Genomic DNA, 21,943 nt, shown 5'->3' with positions numbered 1-21,943 from the left:
CATTCATTGTTCTCAGGAAGGTCTCATTGATTATTAGCTTGATGAAGGATCTGAGTTGGTAGTCCTCTGTCTGGGCCTTCTTGGCCTCTGGCAGCTGAGAGAAGGATGTGAATTCCCTGCCCACAGACTATCCAGCCTGCAGGGCAGCCTGCCAAGAGTCTCAAGTCACATGGCCAGGGAGTTGCTGCTACATTTTGCCTTCCTCCTCTTTTTCAAGGCTGCCCTTGTCTCTCTGCCTGAATTGTAGCTCTTTTAGTTCTCTGAGTGGTGAACTCCAAACATTGTTTAACAGTTGATGCAATCTTTACTGGGGCTGGATTACGTCCACCGAGTAGGCCAAGCGTGTTTTTATGACCCCACGTTACCAGACAGGACTCACAGCTGTGAGCAGTACGTTGAGCCCACGGTCCCCAGTACCCACGGTGAGCCCTGGAATGTCCCCAGCCCCGGGTGTGTGTGGGTGTGGTGCGAGAGGCAGCTTGTCCTTGCCCACGTCCTGGAGGAGAGAAGCCCCTGTGCAGTGGGATGAGCATGTGGACTGAGCCTCACACCCAGCTCCTCTCTGGAGGCGTTCTGTTTGCAGAGCGGAGCCCTGAGCCTCTTTGTGAGATCTCCTGTACCAAAATACTCAGCACCACGGGGAAGGTTCGTACTTCGAGCTGTGTTGTAATGGGGGTGATGGATTGAAACTGAGCCTCTGCTCACGTTTTCCTGTCCATGGGTTTATGAAATGGTTCACAGGGTTAGAAATTGAGTAGATGGGTATCTAGTGGAATGAAACTAATTAATGCTTAAGTTTATTGAACCACTGATCTCAACTTTCCTTAACATCATGTTCTAAGTAGCAGCAGTGGTCTTAGGATGACCCCATTACTCCAAGTCACCTATTCTGCTGAGAAATAAGGAGGAAAGAGAAAACTGTGAGTCTGGAGGAGAGCTTAGAAAATTTTCTCTTTTTTAATTCTTTGTATGGCCCTTTCTTTTTCTTTAATTGCTGTGTTTTCTGTCTTATGTGAGCAACACTATTGGATTCATGTAAAACCTGTATCTTAATATTGATCCATCCACCTTCCAGCTATGTAGTCTTGGGATAATTTATTGTCCTCTCTGAGAGATAGTCTCCTTCTCAGTAAAGACAAGTTACTGCCACTACTTAACTTACGTGGCTGTTTTACACATGAAGTATCATGTGAAGGTGTGTACTTGGTGTGGTACCCCGCTGACCTGGGGGAGGCTAAAAAGGCTCCTTGCCATTTTCCTGTTAAATTGAGCATCCAAAGTATTTCTTACGATAAATCCCTCATTTGTACCTGTACTGACTGAAAACTGGAAGAAAATGTTACAAATAGCATCAAGTAGAAATTGAGGCACTTAATGAAAAAGAATTTCGTTTCATGCACATTTCTTGGGCACCAGGCATTGTGAGTGGAGGGGAGGACAGCTTCCTGAGTTGTTAGCCATTCCCAGAGTGGGCCAGTGCCGTGGAGGTGCATCTGGTTTGCTGTGCAAATACGGGGTGGGGGTGGGGCTCCCCTCCTGAAGCCAGAGGGGGAGAGAGGGTGGCAGAAAGTCAGGGAAGGGTTCCTGAAGGGGTGGGCTTCTGGACTGTGGCTTGTTGCAGAGGGGGCAGACATTCCAGGCAGAGAGAGCTCGTGGGAAAGACAAGGAAGTGGGAAGTAGCTTGGGGAGTGCGGCCTCAGGTCATTCAGGCCTGCTTAACTGTAGTGCCCCCGCCCGGGCCTGTGTGACTCGGCCAGGCCAGGCTGGGAGGTGACGCTATCCCATGGAAGGCCTTTTTGTCATGCTGAGAAACTTGGTTTGTATCTTACAGAGAATGGGTGTAGTCATCCCAGGGCTCTACTCTGGGGTGTGGTGTGATCAGTTTTGCATTTTAGAAGCATCCCTCTGGTGCTAGTGCACAGAATCTGTTGGCGGGAGGTCAGATGAGGAGAAGGGGGGTGCCATATGCTAAGAGGCTGGTGCAAGGGTTCAGAGAGCAATGATGAGAGTCTGATTGAAAGAGAAGGGATAAAGAGGAGGACACCAATGAGAGTGACTGAGGAGGTAAAATGTGTGATTCCGTCACCTTGCAGGATGAAACAGCCTCCCGGGGGAATCTCCCAGGTTCTTGTCTTGGGTGCATTGAAATGGACGATAAAGGAAGATCAGATGTTGGGAAAAGATGATAAATTCAATTTTGGACAAATGGAATTGGTTCTGCTTGTGGAATGATCTAAGGGAAGGGAAATCCAGGAAGCAATTCAGTATATGGGTCCAGGGCTTAAGGCAAGTCAGAGCCAGAAATGTAGCTTTTCACCTTAATTGATAATAATAACATAGGAAACATCAAGTAAAATGGTCCTTTTGTCCTTGCACTGTGACAGAAGGACAGCAATTTATAATACATCACAAATGGAGCTGTCATTGAAAATGCCTCATAGATCCCCTCCCCTCCCACCTCAGTCCTCTCCTTAATAGAGATATAGAATATTGTTACCTCCCTTTTGTCACTAATCCCTGTAGTGCCTTTTGGTTTGAAATACTGCTTTGAAATTAAATAAGATTGAAATTTGAAGGATCTTAAATTTTAATGTGATACTTTATGTAACTCCAGGCTGCATTTTAATGTGGCTTAGCATGACTTCTGATGCCTTTGGGAGTGCTTCTTAGTAATTTATTATTATTACCACTATTTTATCATTAGCTCGCAGATAAAAGTTGAGGGAAAATTATTAGAACAATCGGAGTGTGTTCCCTGAGCTGTAAAAGGGCTGAATAGAATGTAAGTGTCTTGGATGCGATGGCTTTCTGTCTTCTCACTTGGCACACACCCTACCTTCCCTCTCCTGGGGACTCTGCAGTTTTAGATCAGAATCAAGGCATCACTGGGTGGCAGCGTCCAGTGACAGAGTTCTTGCTGCTTGGAATTTTTGCGATAATCTTCCACATCTTCACCTTTCCCGCTACCAGTCCCTCTTCTTTTCTCAGCAAGGAGGGCAGGCTTCATCTTCTTCCCGTGGACCTTAGGGAGCCGCATTCTTGGGTGTTTTTCTATTCCTTTGTGGTCTGTACATGTTGTCCTTAATTTTTCTCTTGTCGGTATGGAGATTTATGGTAACCTGTCCCTTTCCCCTTCCATTTGAATATGCATAGAAAACCAGCCATTGTGTTCTGGCTTACTTGAAATTATAGATTTGTCAGTCTTTTATTTCTCTCTCTCTCTCTCTCTCTCACCCTGTCCTACTGTCCATTAAGATGACAAGTATTCTAGGTCCAGTCACCGCCACACCCCCTGCCCTCACCTTCCAGATATACCTGTAGGCCTCTGCACTGCTCTAGCTCTATGACCAAGCACACTTGTCTTGAAGTGCTTCTTGTACGGGGAAGTTCACTGTCTCAAATGGCTCATTTCATTTTCAGCAGCTACATTTGTTAAGAGGCTTTCTTTCTGTAACCCGTGATGTGGTGGTATATTAACCGATGCGCTTTCTGTTCCTGGTACTTCCTGCTGCCCTCTGACAGTTTTCTTTTTTTTCTGATTATCAGGGGAGGGGAGAGTCATCTCAGCAGAATGTGAAGAAGAGGCAAGTGTTTGGTTTCTGATTTCAGAAATTACAAAGCCTGGGTCTGACTATAAAGCTAAATTGGGGAAAGTCAGGAAAAAAGATTTTGTAGACAAGTTGAGAAAGAGTCAGATAGGGAGTTGAGAGAGCCTAGATGTTGGCATTGTGCTTGAAAGAACCTTAGGAAAGTTTGATGAATTCTAATGGAGAGTGAATTTCCCCCTAAGACCTCAGAGCAGAACTGTAAAGATTAAGTATCTGCCTCTCAGCTAAATGGGGGCTGACAACCAAAAGTAAGTTTAGTTACTGAAAAAAATTAGAAGAGCGAAATTAGATTTCTTGCCCATGTGATTTGTAGACTGAGACTTGTATCTATTATCTCTGTATTGGGTAACAGTGAGACATAAGGGGTAACTGCTTAGGCTTGGAAGCCAGATTAATTTGGGTTTAAGTCTTGGCTCTGTGTAGTATCCTAGTCAAGTTACTTAATCTCTCTGAGTCTGTTTTTCTCATTTGTGTAACTGTGATCGTAATACCCACTTTGTGGGAGTGTTTTGATACGTAGATGAAATACGCGTGTGGTATCTAGAATGGTGCCTGGCTTTTAAGAGGCACTTAAAAATACTGTCTCACTTAATTTTTCTCTCTCAGTACTACCTCTTATTTTGTCCTCTAAAGACTTAATACAGTATATCTGAATCCTTCTTTCATCTGATAGGCTTACAAATATTTGAAGACCAATATCGTTAACAGTGCCTGGCAGCGTGTCTTGCGTATTGAGAAGCAGTGTGACATAGTGTATTCTGGAGCCCATTGCTTGGATTTGTTTTTTAACACCTTTATCGTGGTATGGTTCCTATACTGTAAACTACGCATATTTCAAATGTACAATTTAATGGATTGTGATAGATGTATGTACACCAGTGAATCCACTACCACAATCAAGATAGGTAACATTCAAGATAGCATTTCCATCAGTCCCCAAGAGGTGCAGTTTTCGAATTCCCAATTTATCCCTTCCCACGTCTTTTACCCTGTGGTAATCATAAGTTTGTTCTCTATGTCTGTGAATCTGTTTCTGTTTTGTAGATAAGTTCATTTGTGTCCTTTTTTTTTTTTAAGGTTCAACTTATAAGCGTATCCCCAGCTAGGCCCCTTAGTAGCTTAGGTAAGTTACTTAACGTCTTTGGACCTCAATTTCTTTGTTTACAAAATGGGATAATATTAATAATAATATTAATAATAATACTTATCTCATGAGGTGGTTTTGGATATTCAAGATGTTAATACATATAAAGATTTCCAGGTGCATGGTAGTTAATTGCGCATGTAGTAAGTGCCTCCTTGTGACAGAGACAACACTGCTTGTTCACCTAGTCCTGTCTTATTTTCCTCTTTAGAGCCTGACCAGGCTGCTTTTTCTTGTCTTACTTGCAGTTAGGCTGTGGCTGTGTACTTATTCTGAACAGTAGGTTACAAATGGAGGTGATAGGTGTCATTTATGAGCCAAAGCTCTTTGCCAGGTGGATTGTGGAGACCCACATGGGGAGCTGATGGTATCACAGGGTGATGCCAGACTGGGTCCCCGGGTCATCATTTAGTAGAGAGCTTCTGGATCCCTAGAGGACACTGTGTGAGCACACTTTGTGTAAAGCTGCTGAGATTTCAGAGTTAATCTGTTACAGAGGCATAATGTAGCCAACGTGGATTAATATAACATGACTGTTACGATTATTGGTTAGTGGAATACCAAATGACAGAAACTGTTGAGTCAGTTTTAGTGGAGGCCTTTTCAATTAAGGAGAGAGGAGGGAATTTTATTAAGGTAACAAAGTTAAGACAGGGACATTAATTTTTCTTTTTCAAGTAGGTTTCATGGAAGTGATAAAATTCTTTGCCCTTCTTTTTCTTGCCCTGCATCCTATAATGGAAATTGATTTGTTTTAAAGCTTCTTACAGCTTGTTAAACGTCAAACAGTTGTGTTGTGGAATGGTAATTGGTAATTTTGTTAGTGACCAAGTCTACTGGATACTATTTGATAGTACTGACAGGGGCATGAGAGGAGTTTGAAAGGATAGCGCCAAGGTTAGAGCCTGTTATTACCACTGGCCAGTAAAAAAAAAAAATGTTGGGTAAACAAACTGGTTTTTTAGGAGAAGATACTGACTTCATTTGTGGATACTGAGTTTGAAGAGTATTAGCATGGTGGTTGGAAGCTTGACACTCCATCTCTTGTGGAAAGCTGGGCCAACAGTAGTTTAGATAGAGACTTTTTGTTGTTAGGCCCAAATTACCTCAGTCCCCAAATTTATATTTGATAGAGCGCATCTTTGAGATTATAGAACAGGTTTGTGAAAGTATGTGATTTATTAGGTAGACTCCGGACACACTTTCTATGAGCACATCTTCTTTTGTTCAGCAAGGGGTACAAATTTATCTGTTATATATAGTAGCAGAAACCTACGTGGAATGAGTAAAGTTATTTTTTTAAGGAAGTGTACTGCTGAAGAAAATAGAAAAATGGCATAGCATTTTAAAAATATACATATTTGGCTTTGTGAACGAAATGATAGTTTTTACTTTTCAAGGCAACGTTTCTTCAGTAAAAGGATGAGAGAGGAGAATTTCTTCTCTGTCAAATGTAATCTGTAGCCATCTGCTGCCCTATCTCATTATGTTCTTCATGTAATTAGAGCAATTAGGATGAGGCTTGCACTATATATTGGTCTTGGAAAGAGGGTTGAGCTATTTGCAGGCTTATTTTGAGAGGCTGGAGATTAATGGCCTAATCTTTTAGGTAAACTGATGGGAACTGAGAAATGTGTAGGCTAGTAAAAGAAGGGCAGTTTTTTCTCTTCTCTGTAATGTTGCTTTCTTATCACCATGGTAACTAGGTATCTTAAATATGTTTTTAATAAGATTAGCTCAAAAGGCAATAGAGAAGGGAGGGTGTAGAGGAAAGAGAGGAGATGGCCTCCATGGTATGGTGACTGGGGTGGAAGCCTCTCCCTAGGTTTTTCACACTGAGCTGATTGGAAGGAAGGAATGACGGAAAGGAGGAGGAGGAGAACTGAAAGGAGGCAGCGTTAGTGAAAGACGTGCAGAATTCTCTTCTGAGGAGCCAGTCACGGGAATGTGGCGTGCGTACGGAGGAGGGCGAGGGGACTAGGTGCCGCAGCAGAGGAGCTTTAGCACCGTGGGCTCCCTCGGATGGGGCCACGCTGCCACCCCACAAGCCAGCTGGGGTGCCGGGGCGTTCCACTCCCTGGGAGGGGCTTCTGGTCAGGGCTGACAGTTCTTCCTCCCTGCTCTGTCTGCCTCTGTCCCCTCATCTGCATTGCAATTGCCAGTGCACTAGTGGTAATTCTCAGGACCAGTAATGAACTATTGCATGATTTTTCCATCTGGTCTTTGTTAAGTCATTATCTACTTCAGTTCAACCTACCCGTGGCCACCAGATACATTTTTATGAAATATCACTTCATTTTTTCTCTCTTTTTATTCACATTCTTCCTGCATTGCCGACAATGCGACAGGTCTCATCCTGGCATTCAGGGTCCCCTATAAGGAGACTGACTCCCGTTATCACCCATAGCTCTTCTGCCTGAGCCCTACTGCTTCCTGCTAGTCTAGCGTCATCCTTGTCTCAGGAATGTGTCCTGTTCATCTCTACTGCTGCGTCTCTGCACATGCTATTGCGCTTTTCTGAAAACCTCGTTTCTCTATTTAAGTCCTGAATCCTTCGAGGTCCTTCTCAGTAGTTAATATCCTAATTACTTTCTCCTACCATTGTCTCTTATATTTTTGCTTAATAGACCTTACAGTGCTCAGAAGTTTATAATATAATGGATGTTGAAAAGTTGGCAGTGATTGAACTGTAGGCCTTTACAAGTGGGAGAACTTCTGAGATCAGGATGGCTCATCTTGTTTTGAATTTCAAGTGGTTGCAGAACCAGCTCTTTGGGAACTCAGCTTAAAGATAGGAGTTGGGTCTTTATTTCATTGCTTTGTTTCATCTTCTGTGAGAGCGCTGGTGTCACTGGATTCCAGCATGCCCGGGCAGTTGACAGAGACATCCATTTTCTCCAGTTTTAAGGGGTGCATTGAATGTGTTTAGCTTCTGGGTGCCTGCCCAGGGCTGTCTGCATGGAACAGTTAATTCTAGGGGCTGTCCATGTTCCACTCTATTCAGATCAGGACTGATTTATGTGTGCCAGGCCACTGCTGAGCTTGGCACATGCTGGGGGGCAGGAGAGGCCTGCTGGGCTCCCTGCATATGACAGATTCTGCTCCTGCTGGGTGGGGCATATGCCTGGGTGAGAGATCCCACGTGAGAGAGCAGCAGAGGGAGTAGGACACTGGGGGTGAGAGACTGAGTGTGAGCAGTGAGGGCAGAAAGGAAGGGGTTATTAAAAATAGAGGAAATTGGTATCTACGTTCCTAGTGGAAACAACTGGGGAGAGCAGGGTTGTGATGTCTTCCTCGGTATCCTGCATCTTTATCTGGGTCCTAGCATTGCCTGAAGGTTTCTGGCTCCAACTCTCTATTCATTTATGGCATGATCGATGCCTTATCCCAAGTTTAAGGAGGTGTTAATTCTTTATTAAAGGTGTCCATATTTGAGTTCTCCAGGGCTACTGAACTCTTTATTTTAGTTATGCCAGTGAGACCCTGGTCTGCGTATCTGAAACTATTTCATTTGTCCTTGAATTACACCTCCAAAGCATTAAGCTATAACTTTTACAGAGTCAGTGGTGCCTGCCCAAAGTGACCAGGATATAGCCATCCAGCCCTGTAACCATACTTTATGTTACAGGCACATGGATTTTATTGCTTCAGAATGGCAGATTTATAGGGTGCCAGGAATTGCAAAGACTATGCACGTGCATCTGTTTAGCAGCTATTGAACAAGTATTCTCTGATACGAAAACTGTGAAGATCCTTGCCCTCACAGAGCCTCCATTTTAGCAAGGAGGGACAGAAGCAGACAGTAAACACTAAGAATAGCAGGTGTAATGTATAGTATGTTAGGAGGTACATTGGGAAACAGAAAAAGTGGAGAATGGTAAGGAGGTGACCTGAAAATATGTGAATGAGACTAAATGTAGCTTAATGTTTTTAATTTAAATAAGTTTAAACCTTATATTTAAAAAAATATAAACTTTGAGGAGATTATTCCTTTTCATGTGTTTTTAGATTACAGGGCCATGAGGAGTTGGGCATTTAGATGCCGGTTTCTAGCCCCTGCAGAAATAATTGGTCATTTAGTCCTGGCCCCTTGGGACTGGAGAGAAGGACAGAAATAAACTCCAAAATCCCAAGTCTGTAGGTAAGAATTGAGTGAGAAGAAGCTGCAAAGCAAATACTGAATTCCCCCTTTCTGTTCTCATGGACTTGGAGTTTCTCCTTAAAGATAGAAATATATCCTATTCTAATATTTAACTTTAATGTATAGCAATAATAATTAGTTTTAGTACTTTTGAGTAAATATCTTTTTACAGAATAGATTTAAATATGATTTTGGGAATGTGTTATTTTAAAGATGCCATTCTTCATTCTTAATGTATACCCTAAAACATTCAGGTGCAAGGAAAGGCTTAAAAAGGTGAGTGGTGAAAAAGATTCCTTTATTCACCATCTGTACTTTCAGTCTTTTATTCTCCCTTTTTCTTCCAGTTACTTCTCTTTAGGACAATCAGTGTTATTGAAATGAGGAACTGTATATCAGAACTAAAATGAAACCATGTCCCCTGGCATAATCCTCAATTTCTGATGTTCTGTTTTTCATGTGCACACATAAAATATCTTCCTTTAGGTATTTATTTTGGTTACCAGATTTTCACTGCCCAAAGTTGCCCAATCGGGCTGGAGCTGACCTGATAGTCTGTAATGTGAGAGTGGCGCCCTGCCCTCTGCCCTGTCTGTGTACGTGCCGTGCTCTGGTACGTTGTGTGCTTCCATCCTTCAGTGCTTTTCGCGCTCTTGTGCTAGAACTGACTCCGTATATTTCTCCAGGCTGTCGTCCCTGCAGAGATGTAGTTGGGAGGTAGCAGCAGGTGCATCTGTCAGTTTCCAGGCTCCCTGGGATTCGCCTCCAGGCTTCGGCGGGGCGTGGGGAGCTGGACCACGCTTGTGTGGGTCAGCCGCCTGTTGCCCGTCCTGCTTCAGCTGCCCAGCTGTGTGTGTGTGGAGATAGTACAGCATCATTCTCAATTTCTTTTCCAGCTAAATACTTTTCCCCCAAAGAGTAAATAACCTCTTCCTACAAAAGAAGAGATCATTTAATAGAGAAATGTGAATGGAAAGGCAGATTTTAGTGTTTGAAGATTTTCAAAACTTTTAAAGAAGATCAGTTGTGCTGAATCTTTCATAAAACCGGGTAGCTATTTGAAATCTGATAGTATTTGAAAACCATAGAAATGACTGTATTACTGAGAGACAACTCAGTAGTACTGATTGCTAGAATAAGTCTCGAATTCTTTTTTTTCTGGCTTTTTAAATCATCACCTTGAACCAGAAAAACCTATGTGAATGTAGTTCAAAACCAGATTTCACTCTAAACTGGCTTCTGTTTTGATAATGCCGTTATTTTCCTAATCTCAAAGGCTTGAAAACCATGGGTTGATTTTATTTTCTCTCTTATTCAGTATCCTCTAATTCTGCCAAACAGTCCCATCAGTTTTTCTTCTTAATTCTCTGAACTTGCCTATTTACTCTCCATTTCCAAAGATCCCCTGATTCAGGTCCTCTTTACCTCCTGCTTAGTTTGGTATGACAGTGTTTGAACTGTTAACCAGTGCCCCTCCCCTCCCTGTTGTTTCTTTTTATACTTAACCTTTTTTCATTTGACAGTTGGACTTACTCTTTAAGGAAAAAAGATAAACACAGCCTATCCCATACCACAGAAGAGCCAAGTTTTTGACTTTTCAATTTTAGAAGTCAAGTTCTAGGCATAAAGGGAATTGATCTGGAAGATTCCAAATCAGTTCTTCCCATCCTCAGGAAAGTAGGGCTTGGAATGTGGCACAGAAATCTCGTTCCCAGCAAGGTAGATGGACCTGAGGTAACTTAGGCGGGAGCTGGGAGATGCCTGTGTGCGCAGGGGCCTGAGTGTAGCCAGGAGAGCCAGGCATGCGGAAGGCTTGTGGGAGGGGGGAGGAGAGGGAGGGGATGGTCTGGGTGGACCTGTTGGTGGAAGAGCTTCAGGTGTTTGCAGGGATAAAGGCAAATGATCTTCACCCAGCCTGTCCCCAAATCCCCTAGTCTAGCCTTCTGTGATCCTCTGGAATTTAGATGCGACCCTTGATAAAGAGAAAACCTGAAATTATTGAGATTACCCTGAATTGACTGAAATTTAGTTTTTACCAATTCAGTGGAATGGTAGTCCCCAAACAGAAATTAAGATCAGTTATACAGAAATAAACTCCGATTTCTGGCACGCCCGAGGTGGTGCTCTGCGCTTTGTGTACCTGTTGCTCTAGCTCCTTGCCAGTGCTGCCTCTCTAATCTTGCTGCTTTCCCTGAAGGAGTCTACCATGGATGTTTGCAATACATGGCCCGGATTTCCAGATTCTTCGTGGTTCTACCCCATTGTTTCCCACTGTTCTCTGGACTCGGCCTCTTTCTTAGGCCAATCTCCTCATCAGCCTGGTGTCTGCCAGGGCCTCTCAGCTTCCCACCCAGCTGCTCTTCATTGGCTTGTATTTCTCCTCTTTACATTCAGAAGTGGACTGTGCTCCTCCTCTCTTATGTCAGTCTAGATCCTGTCCATTTTCAAGGTTCAGCTGATGGCACTGCCTTTTAAAAAGGTGTTTTAAAAATTTTTTCCAATTCACAATGGTCTTGGTTTAAAAAAAGTAGAATAACATTTAGCACTTAGTTACATAGTGCTATTTGTGCCTTGCTTTTTGTTCTATGGCCGTTAGTTTTAATTTCTCCAACTAGATGATAAGCTTCTTGGGAATATGGGTCATACACCCCCATATTTTTCTTGCATTCTCTTGAATATGGGCATAGAGTAGAGAATGGAAAATTACTCATTAATTACTAGGATAGGATCTGTTGCTATTTACGTTGTGTATGTGAGATGAATTGTATCTTCATCTAGTTTATTCTTTGTGCATTTCTATATCTCCACCACTCCAGCAGTTAAATAAAAGAAGCAAGCAGTGGGTGGATGCGCTGTGCATGTCTCTGACAAGCAGAACAAAGCTGATTTGCTCTATTTTTAGAAAGCTTGATGGTGTTCATTTTTCAAGTGTCACTTAAAAATGGGTAGCTAAATAAGCACTCTGAGTTTTCTAATGCAGTGTTACACTTCGGTAAAAAGCCCCTTGGAATATGGGCACCACGATTTAACGTCTTTAGTTAACACTTGCTCACAGTTATTGAAGGAATAGAGAAAGCTAATGCTCTGTCTTGTTTAACTTTTTTTTTATTTATGAAAAATTATCTGACATCAATCAGAATCCTTTATTGACACTTACAACCTCAAAAGAATAATTTTATCACAGATTTCTGTTCTACGTTTCACTTGTTTGCTTGACAGAAACTCGGCTGGTTTCCTCCTCTTTTCTGTACTTTCTTTTATATTCAATATCTGGAGCCTCTTTGTAGAAGGCTCCTCCTGCATTAGGTTTTGGAGAGGCTGAATCTTCTTTTCCCACGTTGCTTCTCTGGCTGTAATGATTCCCTGGAGGCCCAGGGCAGGCAGGAGACCTGGGGAGGGAAGGAAGGAGCTGAAACCTGAGACGCTCAGGCACACAGGGACGTTATCCTGTCCCCCTCCTGCCACAGCAACGCATCAGTTTTCCCTGGTTCCACAGGAGAACACAGAGCCCACTTTGCAGAAGTAAGGCACGTGCCCCTCTTTAGGGATGACCTCTAAGGCATATATTCTTTTTCACGTGTAAAATTATGTAGTGCATCTAATATTTTTTAAATCCTCAAATGACCTCTTACAAATAATTTGATTTGTAATACTCTGCTTGTAATGCAACCTTATCTGAGGTGCTTTTTATTTAGAATCTCTCAAAAAATGATGTTTATGTGCGCGCGCACACACGTGCACGTTTTCCTGCTGGTCATGACCCTGGCAATGGCCTGTCGCATTAAGTTTACTAGAAAGTGTGTCCCTAGGGGTGGGGATGTAGCTCAGTGGTAGAGCACGTGCTTAGCATGCACTGGGTCCTCGGTTCATTCCCCAGCACCTCATCAAAACGAAAAAAAGTGTGCACTTATTGTGAGAGTAAGGAAGAATATGCTTTAAATCTGGGAGGAATCCTTGCTTCATTCAGTGATACTGCTTGCCAATGAATAATAAAAAAAATGAAATAAAATAAAATAAATAGAAAGTCCTTTGCAAAGGGAAAACAGTACACCTATATTTATTCACTTGCTTGCTCGTGCACTTATTTATTTCACGTGTTTCAATAAAGGCTGATAAGAAAAGCACCCGGTACTATGAGAAAGAATGCACAGAAAGGGAGCCTCTCTGAGAAGGGTTCTTTAAGGAAGTGATGTCTAAGCTGAAACCTGAAAAGCAAATAGGAACTAGAGAGTGAAAGAGCTGAAGACGAGGCTGTTCCTTGAAGTTGGAGGGCCTGGTGTGTCAGAGACCTGAGGGCTGGACGCGTGGCACAGCAGCGGAGGGGCAGGGTGGCAGGTGAGGGAGGCAACTTCATTTAGAAATGCTTGTGGAAAGTGAACTAGTTTGTTTTGAAGAATCAGTTTGCCCAAACAGTAGATTCTTAAGCAGTCATGTCTAAGTCTTAATAGAGAATATGAAGAAAGCCTGGCGGAGAGATTTAACCCAGATCATACTGTGATCAGTGGCCTTTATAAACTTTTTAATCTTTTACTTCAGGATAATGAGTGTAATACCTGGACAGTTACTGGACAGATTTCATACGTAATGTATATGTGTCTTTGAGTTTAGTATTTTTGGCATTAGTTCTTGAAACTCAGTTTACTTGGCGCCCTGTATGTGTAGTAACCTTTAGGACGTGGGTTCCCCCACTGAGACTATAACAACATGGCTGAGTTAGAGCCCTCCTTCAGGACTCTGTGAGACTTCGGAACATGTCTTTTTTTACCCCTTTCGTTTCCCTTCCACAGCTTATCTATTAGGTCGAGTTACAGGAGGCAGCGGGAGCAGTTGTGTCTTGTAGACGTGGTGCTGTGTTAGCACGTCCCGTGCGGGCAGGGCCCTGTGCATTCCAGAGACGTCCTGGGAGTGGAGATGAGGCAAAGGGAGAGGAAGGAGCTCTAGGCCAGCGTGGTTAAGCTGCGGGACATTCCGTTTAGGAAAGGATAGACTGGGTGTAAAGACTAGGAAGCGGCAAATAGTTTTCCACTTGACTATCTTGAATTTAAATCTAAATCTGGCCCTTACTAATGTAATCTGGCTGCTTTATTTTTGGGTAAATAGGTAGTCTTTGCTGTACTGTCTCAGTGCCACAAAGTACTAATCTAAGACTGGAATCCTTACATGTGTCATTGGAGATTCGTGCTGTGAAGGTGGAAGTTGCCTTTTTAGTTCTGCTCACTCCCTAGTGAGCACACTGTCCAGTGCTTGATAAAGAAATCAGAAAGGATGCATGTCTTTTGGTAAATTGGCGATACCTCTTCTGATTTTTAGCTTGCAATTGTTGTAATTAAGGTAAAGCAGACAACTCAGTCAGGCTCATAAAGGAGCTGTGGCATCAGGAAGAGCAGCGTGGAGTCGGGCATTTTAACATCCCTGCTCTGCCACAAATGGGCCAAGTGGTTTTGGACCAAATACGTAGCCTTTCTGAGTTTTTTCCTCATCTGTGAAATGGAGATAACAATCTCTACTTCTTTAGGGTCTGCTGTGAGGATTACAATATGTGTGAAAGTGCCCAACACAAGGGTGCCTGGTCCCTAACCTTCAAATGAATGTAATGAAATAATCGTGAGCACACCTGTGTGAGGTTAGGTCTGCTAGGCCAGACATCCCCGCCTCTGCCTCTCAGCAGCTTCCAGCTCAGTAGTTGTGAGAACTGACTCTTGCAGTTGTTCCATTTGTTGTTTGAAAAGCTTTAGCAGTGCCATTTCTGCATCATGCTTTGATTGAGTGGCCAGACCGGTGGTCAGCCACAGGTTCTGCAGCAGACAGGACGCTCACGGTATCGCCACCCTGCTGGACCGCTGGGGAGTGGACGAATCATCCTGGTTTGGCTGCTCCCCAGGTTGATGCAGTGGGCGGTGAGTCCACCAGAATGAGGATGAGTGGGAGAGAGAGAGCCTGCATGATCACGGGGAATGCTGCTGGGAAGCCAGCAGTCAGAGTCAGCACGGAGACATGGTTTGATGAAAACTGTGATGTGCTTAGAACAAGGTGGCTGGCAAGTGTGTGACAGTGTACAGTTTACCAGGTGGGGATGAACCTGATACTGGTTTTGTATGACTCATTGTGCATTTTGTATAAAAAATGAGATAATATTTTTGTGCACTGAAATGGATTTTGATTACATTTATATCACATGGGTTTGATCTGCTACCACCATGGTTCTCTCCCTTCAGTTCTTCCTTTTGTATTTTATCCTCCTTTCTGTGGCCTTTTCTTACCCTTTCTTAATCTTCTTGTCTGGTGTTTTCTGAACACCATGAACTGTTTTGCCCCCAGAACTCATCCACTCTGCTGCTGAGGATAAAACAGGTTGGCCTTTCCTCATCTTTCTTTCATTCTCTGGAATGACAGTTAATATTGCTGTGCAGTAAACGTGTTTTAATAGATGCTTCTGTAATTCTTAACATTGTGTACATTTTTGTAGGAATTTTAGTAGATACAGAGGATTATAAAGAAGAAAGTTAAAATCATCTATAGTGCTTTTAGCACTTAGAGGTCACATCTGCAAAGTTTTAGGTATATCCTTTCTGTCTTAAAAATTGTTTAGTAAACATTTGGATTTTCAGTGCAGCCCACATAGACTTGTTACATTTAGAAAATAGCATTACCGTATTTATTTATGGTCTCTAATAATGTGAACTGTTTTTCCTTAAGGATTATAGTCACTTCTACAGGAAACTTTTTTTTTTTTAAACCACATCTGGTATTGAGCCAAAACAAGAAGCAACGGAGTGGGAATTAGAAGATGGAAGAGCTCTTTTATTTAGTAATTTATACACATATTAGATGCTTAACAAATAATTTTTCTTTTCTCTTACCTCTCCTCCTTTATTGGCTTCTACTCCTTTTCAGCTCACACAGTGTAGCTAAGGGGTGAATCCTCACTAGAGCTCTTTGGGTGTCTCATGTGACACCTGTTAGAACTTGAGTGCAGCCCCTCAAGACATATGGAGTCATCGAAGTTGGAGGCTCCTGACCCCAGGGTACCTATGTTCTCTAAAATTGTATGTCAAAATATATTTATATGTGTGCTTTTCTGGGAAGGGAATTGGTTCATGAGTCTCATCTTAATCATCTTGTCTGCTGTTTGTGATTGAATTCTGTGACCAGAAAAAAGATAGAAGATCTGAATCTAATATCCGGTTGTGGCCTAGTCCTTGAATTGTTGTCAACTCTTGGTCAGGCAGATGACCTCTCTGAAAAAAAGAGTGGGGGCCATATGCATAGTGTACATGGAAATTGCAAAAAAAAAAAAGATTACAAATAGGTTTATTGGTCAGAAAAAAAATTCAAGGACAGTTTACTGCCATTCTGAACCATGTAAATAAACTGCTGTGATGCTAGCCATGAGCTATGAGATTTGGGGGCAGAACAGGTACAGGCTTCAAACTCTAGGGTGATAGATCTGGTAGACTGTGTGCAGACATTGCCTGCAAGAATTTCAGACGCAGGGATGAGCTTGTGTAATCTTCTCTTCCACAAGCCCTTATAAATGTGTTTTTCATTTGTGTGAGATGGTTTAGAAGTGATCTTATTTGGAGTTAAAATAGGTTGGATTACCTATGAAAGAGCCATATGCTCCACGTCTTAAAAAACAAATCTCATAGTTAAAAATATAAAGTGTCTTTTTTTCTTTCTGTTTGTACCTCCTCCATTTGCTTTGCTTTTCTTCCTGTGAGTAACTTGTGTTATTTGTCGTAATATGTGTACTTAAGTAGCGAATGTTTTTAGATCCTTTTCTTAGCCTATGACATACTGGTAGGAAGTCCTCTACCCTGACCCCCTACATTTCCTCTTTAGTTCTGCCCATTTTTCAACCCATCCTCTGATTTGCACTCATTATCTACATGCGTGTCAGCTGTTTATGAAGTGCTGTGGTTAATACACAATCATAGATACTACCCATCCATACTTTTTGGCTTCTTTTCCACTTGCTATTTTACTTACAAATCTGCAAAGCAAATATGCAAATTCAGAATGTAATGGTACCCAAGACCGTCTCTCCCAGGGTGACACCGTGTGCAGAATGCTTCAGATGAGTCCAGAGGGAATACCTGGAAGAACTCAAGGGAAACAAGCGCATCCTTTAGGCTTTGTGTGTGGGGGGGGAGGTGCTGGAGTGATTATAAAAAACAATGTGTAGAAGGCTGAACTAGACGGGCTCCCAAGGATCTTTCTGGCTCCAGTCGTCTGAGACCTAAAAAATGTTGCCTAGTTGGAGACCACTGAAAACAAAAGGTTTCTGTGCATGGCAGAGCTCACTGTGCTCCTGACCCAGGAAGCTTGGCAGTGAGGCTCATCACAAGACTGTCATTAGGCAATCGGAATCCATACCAATTAGGGAATATTAATTAAAATTACTGCCTCCCTAAGGGAAAAAACATTGATTCTCTGTTTCTATAGACAGATAAAAACATCAACTCTCTATTTATATATATAAATAGGTAGAAATACGGTTTTTTCCCCCCAACCGAAAGAAAGGTAATAACACTGAGTATCTTCTGAAAGTATCTAATAATAGGAATCTTTAGTACTTTTAGGTTGAATGACTTCTTTATAGTACCTCGGTGCCACCAAGCAGAACTTTCTCTTTTCGTTCTTGTTTCACCTAGTGCATCCCGCCCACAGCCCCCATCTCTGTGGTCTCCCATCTACCCATGAATGTAATTCTCCCCCACGGCTATAGTGCTTCCTCAGCCCTCATTAGCATGATGGTACCGCATAATTGAAATGAGCCGATGTAAATGAAGAACAGAAGTGTTATTTGTGCCCTGAGTACTTCTGATTGTTGTCTGTTTATCGTGTAGATTTGACTTCCGGGTGGATGCTAGCAATCATTGTTTTAGCATCCTGTTTTCAGAGAGACAAACTATTGAACTACAGAATGTCAGAGGTGGAATGGACCATGAAGGGCACATAGTCCAGCGATCCTCAAATTTTAGCATGCGTAGGATTGCCTGGGGAGCTTATTAAAGATACTGAGTCTTGAGTGTTAGTTATCTCCTAAGATTCTGATTCAGATGTCTGAAGTAGGGTCCTTGAATGAGCAGTTTTAAACAAGTGCCTCAGATAATCCTAGTGCACATGGTTTAGGGACCTTATTCTGTAGGTCACCGGAGCCCAGAGAGTCCCACTCAGGCTAACCTAGGGTTGGGAATGTGGGCTTCTCATTCTGCATTTTTATGTTTTAGCAAAGTGACCAGATCTACTGCCTTTTGGGGGACTGCTTTTGTAAAGACCGCCAAAGACCTGCTGGTTCCCCTGGTCAGTGTGGCCGACTTGCAGGTTTCATGATAAGTTGACTCCGACATACAAACTGATTTCGTGGCTTATTGTGTACCCTATTTCCCCCTATTTCTCCCTTCTCCAGGAACTTGCCCCTCCAGTCGTTCATCCCTCTTCTCTTTCTCCAGTTCCCCTTCCTTTTCTTACCCCTGAAAGGTGATGTGCCACGAAGTTCTGGCCTTTATTTTTGTGTTTTCTTGAATGATCTTCTGTTCAGCGTTGTGACTGCGTGGCCCATTTGTTTGTCTGTGACCCTGAGATCTTGCTCTTTACGTGTACTTCCTTCTGGGCATTTTCATCTGCTGGTCCCGTAGAACGTTCAAACTCTGTGTGTAAAGCTGAACCCCAAATCATTCTCCCCCGAGCACTTCTTCCGCCTCTATTTCCTATTTTAGTAAATGGTCCTACCAGTGGCCTACCCAGAGTACTCAATAACCAGAGTAGATTATTTTTAAACACCCTCCTTTTCTTTATGTCAAACTTATTTTCAGTAGTAATCATGAAATGATTTTTCCTCCTTGTATACATATGATCATGCCAGCCACAAAATAAATATTACAATACAAAATGAAAACTTACAAATTATAGTAATAGAATTATATTGATATAATAATTGAAAAAAGAGGGAAAATATGTGAAGAAACACTTATAAAGAGTGAGTTCTGCAAGGTTCAGAGTGGCTCACAGGTAGGACAGAACTGAAATAACTCAAGTTGTGTTTCTTCCTTTACAATCACTGTGATAATCACTGTTTATTTAGAATCTACTCTTCAAACACTGGACTCTGTAGTTGGAGACAGAAACTGCAGCTGAAGCGAGCTCCAACTCTTTCAAATAAACACGTATTGCAGGCTGGGCCATGTAATTACATACATGTAAATCCCATAGAATTAGGGATTTCTGGGAAATAACTTCCCTGTGGAATATAATGTTTATTAAAGGATAAGTAGTAGAAATGTGCTAATGAAAAGTTTACATATACATTTTATTACTAAAACTTAACAGTACCCATGACAATTGTTTAGTACTTAGACCAACACATTTTCTGAGGGAGTAATTTATTAATGATGTTGTTTAGAATTACTGGTTCATGGTGACAGTAAGAAGCAAACTGACTTCTGTCAGCTCTATTGTTACTTCTCAGTTGGCTGTAAACTGCACCCCAGTGTCGTCCAGCTCACTCCCATGCCCCTACTACTCTGTGGGAGCTGGCTGTCCACACAGTCACCTCAAACCAGAAGCCTTAGAATCATTTTAAAAAATCCCTTTGCTTCTGTGTTTGTTTGTTTGGTTTTTTTTTGAGTTCACTTTGTTATTCTTTTTTTTTAAACTTTTTCATTAATTCATTATTTTTGAGACTTTCTTTTTGCAAACATGAACATTTTTGGCAAATTCCCCTTTACCACTTTAAAAAATAGCTTTGGTCTTTTAGAGGTATCATTTATATACAGTAAAATCGACCCCTTTCCCAGTGTACTGTGCTGTGAGTTTTAAAGAATGAATATGGTGTGGGGGTGTGAAAGGGCCTGCGCACCTGCACCACCTGGTGTTGGGGTCGGGAGGCTCAGTGCGGGGCTTCGTGACCAGAGCCAGCTGTTGGGAGCACAGGTCCCATGGTGAGCGCCAGCAACTCTTTCCAGAAAAGCCCAAGACCAGCCACATCTCGGCAGGAACCAGCCCAAGGAAGAGAGCCACCCTGTACCTGACAGCAACACCCAGATTGAGGCCCTCTTCTCCCCCACGCCAGGAGGGTCTTGTGAGCCCCCTTGTGTACCGTCTCCTTTGACCTTCCTGGATAAGGGAAAGGGGGGACGTGGAGCTCCAAGAGTCTGTCCCAAAGATGCTGAGTCCTTCCAAGGGGACCACTTAAACCAGCAATTTTGTCAAGTCAGATTTCGAATTGATAAATGTTTAAGCTGGAGGGTTGTTTAAACTGGAAGAGATGGAATATTGCTGATTACAAATCTGTTTTCCCACTTCCACTAGGATGGGGCTCCTACAGATGATTAAATCATGTGGAAATGAAAGAGGTTGCATTTTCTTTGCTCGACTGAATGTTTCAAACATAAATCTGTAATATTTGATCACAAAAACTTACCTTTGTTAAAAGTAGATGTGTAACCCTATTATGTGATAATAGAAGTAACATAATAAATGCCTGGGAATAAGGTCAGAAATAGATAAACCAACAGATTTCATTTCTGAGAAGTGACATGATGGGTGATTTTTCTTTCTCCTTTCTTTTTGTTTTTTCCTCCTAAATTGTCTGAAATAAATAATATACTTTAGTGCTAGGAGAAATAAGTGCTATTAAAAATAAGAAATTAATCTGCCATCAAAACTAATAATTTCTTTATTGAAAGTATATGCATTGTTTTACAGTCTTCTGGTATACATTTATATGTATATATTTGATACAGTACTTTTTTATAGCATCTATCATATGCTTTTTATCACCTAATATTAGAACTTGATTATTTTTCCTTTTCCTAAATGTTTTTCAAAAGCATTAAAAAATAATTGTATGATAGTTTGTTGATGAACCATTTCTCTCTTGTTGGACATTGAATTTGTTTTAAAAATTACATCATTTTAAGTAATCCTGTAATGTAAACAATTCTTTGTAAATCTTTGCATCTTTGATTGTTTCCTTGGAATAGGTTGCTTAAAATGGTATTACTGTACCAGAAAATAGGAACGGTTTCAAAGTACTAGATATTAGTTTAACTTCACTGATCCTTTAAGCCTTGACTCAGGACTGAGCTATATTACCTGGATATAGCCTTTTTGTTCCACACATTTTTTATTTCTTAATAAAAACAACAGCAGCAGCAATTAAAATATCTACTTGCATATGCATATGTGTGCGTGCTCACACACACACACACACACACAGAGCTCTTCTATCTAAACTAGACTTCCAAGTCCATACTCTCCAGAAAATTTAAGACACTTATTATTTGTCTGTTCTCTTTGAGGGACCACTCACTAATTGCTCTCCTGTGAATTCAGCAAGGATATCAGCTAGGAATGGCTTTGGTAGCCTCTTCTTTGGCAGGGTTGCATTATCCTGGGATGTTATTTCTCACTTATTATTCCATCAGGAGTAATTCTTGACATGTTTCTCTGAGGAATTCATTGCTGTTTTCTCTGTCTGGAGTGTGGTCCTACCTTCTTGCTGTTTAATTATTCTTCTCTCTATCTTTCCAGGTCTCATGCAAGACCGAGACTATCTGCAGTCTTTCTTTTTTTAAAAAGATTTTTGTTACATATAAATCTAAAAATATTTTAAAAATTGAAGTATAGCTGATGTACAATATTGTGTTATTTTCAGGTGTATAGCAAAATGATTCAGTTATATATATATATACATACATATATATATATTTTTTTCTGGACATAAATCATAGCAATATTTACTTAGATCAGTCTCCCAAGATAAAAGAAATAAAAGCAAAAATAAACAAATGGGGCCTAATCAAACCTAAAAGCTTTTTCCCAGGAAAGGAAACCATCAACGTAACGAAAGGACAACTTACTGAATGGGAGAAAATATTTGCAAACAATGCAGCGGACAAGGGGTTAATACCAAAATATACAACTAGCTCAATATTGAAGGAACAAATAACCTAATCAAAAATGGTCAGAAGACCTAAACATACATGTCTCCAAAGAAGACATACAGATGACCAACAGGCATATGAAAAGGTGATCAACATCACT

At 41.6% G+C, this 21,943-nt stretch overlaps 1 protein-coding gene across 3 annotated transcripts in view; it reads left to right on the top strand.

Annotated features, from left to right (window-relative positions):
* The window catches only part of IGSF11 (immunoglobulin superfamily member 11), a 111,797-nt gene that overhangs the window by 38,622 nt on the left and 51,232 nt on the right, over positions 1-21,943 (top strand). Inside the window, exon 1 of one of the 3 annotated variants that reach the window (XM_074364024.1) lies at positions 577-645. The exons of the other annotated variants lie outside the window; for them this stretch is intronic. The gene's annotated coding sequence lies outside the window, so the exon portion shown is untranslated. Of the gene's footprint in view, positions 1-576; positions 646-21,943 lie in introns of those variants that run through there. 3 annotated transcript variants of the gene reach the window in all.

This window comes from Camelus bactrianus, chromosome 1 (assembly GCF_048773025.1).
Source record: "Camelus bactrianus isolate YW-2024 breed Bactrian camel chromosome 1, ASM4877302v1, whole genome shotgun sequence".
In the NCBI taxonomy this organism is placed as follows: Eukaryota; Metazoa; Chordata; class Mammalia; order Artiodactyla; family Camelidae; genus Camelus; species Camelus bactrianus.
This window is presented reverse-complemented; position numbering and strand designations above follow the sequence as displayed.